Below are 6,420 nucleotides of genomic sequence, written 5' to 3' on the forward strand. Positions count from 1 at the left end.
CTTGCTGTATCTTTTGAGGAAGAAAATGTTCCCAAACTAAGGTTCTCCCAGAGTGAAGTTCTTTTCTTTAAAATAGCACTTCCTGCATGGGAGTGATTTGGAACAATGCCATTTTGGAAGGTCTTAAATCATGGCTTGGCATGACAAGTTGGTTCCAAAGTTGTTCCAAAGAGCTAGAAATGAAAGGAAAAAAAGCACCTTAAACTGAGTGAAAAGGCAAAATAAGGCAACAGTGCAGTTCTTCTCATGGGAATTCTTTTAATATTTGAATGAATTGTATTCAACATCCTGCACAGAATTTCTAAGTCAACTTTGTGGCAATGATGAGAGCATGGATGACCATAGCCAGATCATTTTTGTTGTGAAATAACTATGACTAATATTATCCATGCCACTAAGACCATTTGAAGCTTTGGTTTATTGGCTCTTATCCAGATCATTACCAAATCTAGATACCACTTCAGTATCTGCAGGTAGTCTGTGCTGACCCAAAGAAATAGTGTTACATACCAAGGCCAAATTATTGATAGAATTCCAAATTCTTGAAATGTCCCCATTCAGAAGCTTTGTATAAATGTTAAAGAGCATAAGAAATATAATAGACCCTGTCATACTGTTTCTTCCTCCCTGACCACTTAAGCTAATGTGGATAATGGAAATACAACTGCTTCACCCATTCATCATTCATCTTTGTAGATTCATATACCAATGTACCCAAGGTTAATCCAGTGGTCGGCAAGCCGCGGCTCGCGAGCCACATGCGGCTCTTTACACACTTTAATGTGGCTCTTCTGTGTGCCGGGCGCCCTCTCCCCTCCCTCCTCTCGGGCACTTCAAAACAAGCGCTCCTTTCCCTTTTTTCTTTTCGTGATCGGCAAATTTGCTACTGCCCGCCCGGCTCCCCGGTTAGATTTTTGCTGGGAGGGGGCGGGGGGGAAGCTCCTTAGCCTCCGTTTCTTTTTCTGCCTCCTCACTTCTTTGCTACTGCCCAAGCGGCGTGATCGGCTAATTTGCTACTGCCCGCCCGGCTCCCCGGTTAGATTTTTGCTGGGAGGGGGCGGGGGGAAGCTCCTTAGCCTCCGTTTCCTTTTCTGCCTCCTCGCTTCTTTGCTACTGCCCAAGCGGCGTGACCGGCTAATTTGCTACTGCCTGCCCGGCTCCCCGGTTAGATTTTTGCTGGGAGGGGGCGGGGGGGAAGCTCCTTAGCCTCCGTTTCTTTTTCTGCCTCCTCGCTTCTCGTCCCCGCCCGACTTCAGGATCCTCCCTAATCATTGTGGGTCGAAAAGAAAAAAGGGAAAGGGGCGCTTGTTTTGAAGGGCCCGAGAGGAGGGAGGAAGCGCCCCTTTCCCTTTTTTCTTTTCAACCCACAATGATTAGGGAGGATCCTGAAGTCGGGCGGGGACGAGAAGTGAGGAGGCAGAAAAAGAAACGGAGGCTAAGGAGCTTCCCCCCCGCCCCCTCCCAGCAAAAATCTAACCAGGGAGCCGGGCGGGCAGTAGCAAATTAGCCAATCACGCCGCATGATCGGTTAATTTGCTACTGCCCAAGCGCCGTGATTGGCTAATTTGCTACTGGCCGCCCGGCTCCCTGGTTAGATTTTTGCTGGGAGGGGGCGGGGGGGAAGCTCCTTAGCCTCCGTTTCTTTTTCTGCCTCCTCGCTTCTCGTCCCCGCCCGACTTCAGGATCCTCCCTAATCATTGTGGGTCAAAAAGAAAAAAGGGAACGGGGCGCTTGTTTTGAAGTGCCCGAGAGGAGGGAGGAAGCGCCCCTTTCCCTTTTTTCTTTTCGACCCACAATGATTAGGGAGGATCCTGAAGTCGGGCGGGGACGAGAAGTGAGGAGGCAGGAAAAGAAACGGAGGCTAAGGAGCTTCGCCCCCCGCCCCCTCCCAGCAAAAATCTAACCAGGGAGCCGGGCGGGCAGTAGCAAATTAGCCAATCACGCCGCGTGATCGGTTAATTTGCTACTGCCCAAGCGGCGTGATTGGCTAATTTGCTACTGCCCGCCCGGCTCCCTGGTTAGATTTTTGCTGGGAGGGGGCGGGGGGGGAAGCTCCTTAGCCTCCGTTTCTTTTTCTGCCTCCTCACTTCTCGTCCCCGCCCGACTTCAGGATCCTCCCTAATCATTGTGGGTTACTGCCCGCCCGGCTCCCCGGTTAGATTTTTGCAGGGAGGGGGCGGAGGGGAAGCTCCTTGGCCTCCGTCTCTTTTTCTCCCTCCTCGCTTCTTGGGGCTCCACCAATGGGGGAGCAAGGCACGCCCAGCGCCAGGCTTTGGGCTAACACAGAGGTCTGCAAAGTTGGCTGTTTTAAGACTGGTGGACTTCAATTCTCAGAATTCTGGGAGTTGAAGTCCACCAGTCTTAAGAGCCAATTTTGCAGATCCCTGGGCTAATATGATTGATGCCCTTGGTGGACTTCAACTCTCAGAATTCTGGGAGTTGAAGTCCACCAGTCTTAAGAGCCAATTTTGCAGATCCCTGGGCTAATATGATTGATGCCTTTGGTGGACTTCAATTCTCAGAATTCTGGGAGTTGAAGTCCACAAGTCTTCAAGCTGTCAGGTTTGAAGACCCTGGGTTTTTTTTTCTAAAGGGTTAGGGGTGCAAGGGTCTTGCAACTTGACAGCTTTAAGACTTGCATGCTTCAATGCCAGAGTTCCTGAGCCAACATGACTGGAGGAGGAATTCTGGGAGTTGAAGTCCACAAGTCTTAAAGCTGTCAGGTTTGAAGACCCCTTGGGGTTTTTTTCCTAAAGGGTTAGAGATGCAAGGATCTTGTAACTTGACAGCTTTAAGACTTGCGTGCTTCAAATGCCAGAGTTTATTGAAACTAAAAACAGTGTACCATCCTATGTATTTTCGGTTTTAAAAATGTGGCTCTCAAAATAAATTTCAATCGTGGTTTTGGCGAGATTTGGCTCAGTTGAAAAAAAAGGTTGCCCACCACTGGGTTAATCCATCTTTGGCCCAATACATTTAATCATAAACTGGATTTGCACACCAGAGTCTTTTGGATGGGGAGGACTCAGCAGAGAGAAATTAAGCCAAGCCCCTCCTCATTGTAGAGTCATGATTCAACGTCATGATCCAATGTGGCAAATGAGTGGTCAGAAGGAAATGCTGTATTCAATTCTCCAATGGCAATAGAAAATGGCAATTTATAATGATGAATCATTTAAACATCCTAGGAACATAATCTCTGCATTTAAGAGGGCATTCTCAATCAAATGAAACATTTTTCAAAGGGCAAATTTATTAAGAGGTTTAACAAACCTGTAACAGCAAAATAAAATGTTATGTTTTAAAATCACATTGCATATACCAATCAGCTCATTGATGCACAAGGATAGCTATATTATTACAGATCTATATTTGAATGACCAAGTTAATAACCTTTCCCATCTCTATTTCTGCATGTTTGTTTTCCCTGGACTAAATTGCTCATAAGTTATGCTCCCAACATATAGATTTACAATCAGCATAGAATAACAGAATTGGAAGGGACCTTGGAGGTCTTCTACACCAACCCCCTGCTCAAGCAAGAGTTCCTATACCATTCCAGAGAAGTACCTGTTCCAGTCTCTTCTTAAAAAGCCTCTGGTGATGGAGCACCCATAACATCTGAATGCATGTCATTCCACTGATTACCCTAATTGTTCTCATGGTTAGGAAATTTCCAGGTTGCTTCACTCCTTGATTAGTTTTCAAGCATTGCTTGTTGTTTTGCACTCTGATGCTTCAGAAAATGGATTGACCCTTCTTCTTAATGGCAGCACCTCAAATATTAGAACAATACTGTCATGCCACCTGTTAGATACTAGCTTCAGTTATAGTGGTTTCCACCAAGGTCCTCTGTTCCGGCGGGAACAGAGGTTTAATCTCATTGGTCGAAGGGTCTGACAGCTTCCTATAAAAGGGCTGCTGTCAGACTCAACCTTCGCTGGATTGTACATACTTGTCCTGTTACAATAAAGAGCTGTTGTTGCCTTTAGCCTGAGTGTGCCTTTCCATTACCCGATCTAACACCACCCTTAGTCCTTCTTTTCACTACAGGTGAAACTTGAAAAATTAGAATATAGTGCAAAAGTTCATTTATTTCAGTAATGCAACTTAAAAGGTGAAACTAATATATGAGATACTCATTACAGGCAAAGCAAAATAGTTCAAGCCATGGTATGTCATAATTATGATTATTATGGCTTACAGTTCATGAAAACCCCAAATACACAATCTCAGAAAATTAGAATATTACATGCAATCAATAAAACAAGGATTGTACATAGAACAATATCGGACCTCTGGAAAGTATAAGCATACATATGTGCTCAGTACTTGGTTTGGGCCCCTTTTGCAGCAATTACTGCCTCAAAGCGGCGTGGTATGGAAGCTATCATCTGGCACTGCTGAGCTGTTATGGAAGACCAGGATGCTTCAATAGCGGCCTTCAGCTCTTCTGCATTGTTCAGTCTCATGTCTCTCATCTTTCTCTTGGCAATGCCCCATAGATTCTCTATGGGTTCAGGTCAGGTGTGTTTGCTGGCTGGTCAAGCACAGTAATCCCATGGTCATTGAACCAGGTTTTGGTGCTTTTGGCAGTGTGGGCAGGTGCCAAATCATGCTGGAAAATGAAGTCAGCATCCCCATGAAACTTGCCTGCGGAAGGAAGCATGAAGTGCTCCAAAATCTCCTGGTAGACGGTTGCATTGACCCTGGACTTAATGAAGCACAGTGGACCAACACCAGCAGATGACATGGCTCCCCAAATCAACACAGACTGTGGAAACTTCACACTGGACTTCAAGCATCTTGCAGTGTGTGCCTCTCCATTCTTCCTCCATACTCTGGGTCCTTGGTTTCCAAATGAGATCAAAAGTTGCTCTCATCAGAAAAGAGGACTTTGGACCACTGAGCAACAGACCAGGTCTGTTTTTCTTTAGCCCAGGTAAGACGCTTCTGACATTGTTTGTTGTTCAGGAGCGGCTTGACAAGAGGAATACGACATTTGAAGCCCATGTCCAGGATCCGTCTGTGTGTGGTGGCTCTTGATGCACTGACTCCAGCCTCAGTCCACTCCTTGTGAAAGTCCCCAACACTTTTGAATGGCCTTTTCCTGACAATCCTCTCCAGGCTGCGGTCATCCCTGCTGCTTGTGCACCCTTTTCTTCCACACTTTTCCCTTCCACATAACTTTCTATTAATGTGCTTTGATACAGCACTTTGGGAACATCCAACTTCTTTTGCAATTGCCTTTTGAGGCTTTCCCTCCTTATGGAGGGTGTCAATGATAGTTTTCTGCACAACCATCAGGTCAGCAGTCTTTCCCATGATTGTGATTCCTACTGAACCAGACTGAGAGACCATTTAAAGGCTCAGGGACCCTTTGCAGGTATTATGGCTTAATCAGCTGATTAGAGTGGGGACACTTTGAGCCTAGAATATTGCACCTTTTCACAATATTCTAATTTTCTGAGATTGTGGATTTGGGGTTTTCATGAGCTGTAAGCCATAATCATCACAATTATGACAAATCACGGCTTGAACTATCTTGCTTTTCATGTAATGAGTCTATCTCATATATTAGTTTCACCTTTTAAGTTGCATTACTGAAATAAATGAACTTTTGCACGATATTCTAATTTTTTGAGTTTCACCTGTAGATATACCCAATTCCTGCAACCATTCTTCATATTTTAGCCTCCAGCCCTAATCATCTTTGTTCCTCTTTTCTGCATTCTTTCGAGAGTCCCCACATCTTTTTAATAATATGGTACCAAAACTGATCCACAGTATTCTAAGTGTGATCTTAGTAGGGCTTTATAAAGCGGTACTAATACTTTACATGATCTTGATTCTATCCCCGTTAATGTAACCTAGGATTGCACTGGCTTTTTTGGCTGCTACCACACACTGCTGGCTCACATTTAAGTGATTGTCCACTAGGACCCCACTAGCCATTCACTTGATCAAGAGGGCTTCATTCTCTGAAAGCACGTACCATAAAAGTATGTTTTAAAGAAGTTTGCATTTGTGCCCCATCCTTTCTCTGACAGCAGAAAATAGCATATGGGAGGTTTTTTGTATGCCTGCTTGTATTTCATATTTCTTAATTACACATCTCCCAGAGAGATTTCCCTTAATATTAGCACCTTTGCACTGAGAATCAATGACAGATCCGAAGTCACCAGATTAGTATTACTTTTCTGAAGTGAGGATTTCATACAGCACTCCAGCACTTTGCCTTTTCTTTAAATCAGCCGAGATTTTGGAGGCTTACTTCCACCAAAACAAATCCCGATGACAATCAGAAGTGGCTCCTCCTAAATTGCCAGTATGGGTGTCGATTAAATTACAACGGCATGGTAATATAGCATAATTAAGCCACATATAAACAATTGGATGACTGTAACTGCCAGCCCCAGA

General features: G+C 44.9%; 1 protein-coding gene across 3 annotated transcripts in view; it reads right to left on the reverse strand.

Moving 5' to 3' along the window:
* The window catches only part of GPLD1 (glycosylphosphatidylinositol specific phospholipase D1), a 46,850-nt gene that overhangs the window by 37,731 nt on the left and 2,699 nt on the right, over positions 1–6,420 (reverse strand). For 2 of the 3 annotated variants that reach the window (XM_081951900.1, XM_081951898.1), the window contains exon 2: positions 2–173. The exons of the other annotated variant lie outside the window; for it this stretch is intronic. The gene's annotated coding sequence lies outside the window, so the exon portion shown is untranslated. The remainder of the gene's footprint in view (position 1; positions 174–6,420) is intronic. 3 annotated transcript variants of the gene reach the window in all.

Source organism: Natrix helvetica (assembly GCF_964273705.1).
Source record: "Natrix helvetica genome assembly, chromosome: 4".
Lineage (NCBI taxonomy): Eukaryota > Metazoa > Chordata > Lepidosauria > Squamata > Natricidae > Natrix > Natrix helvetica.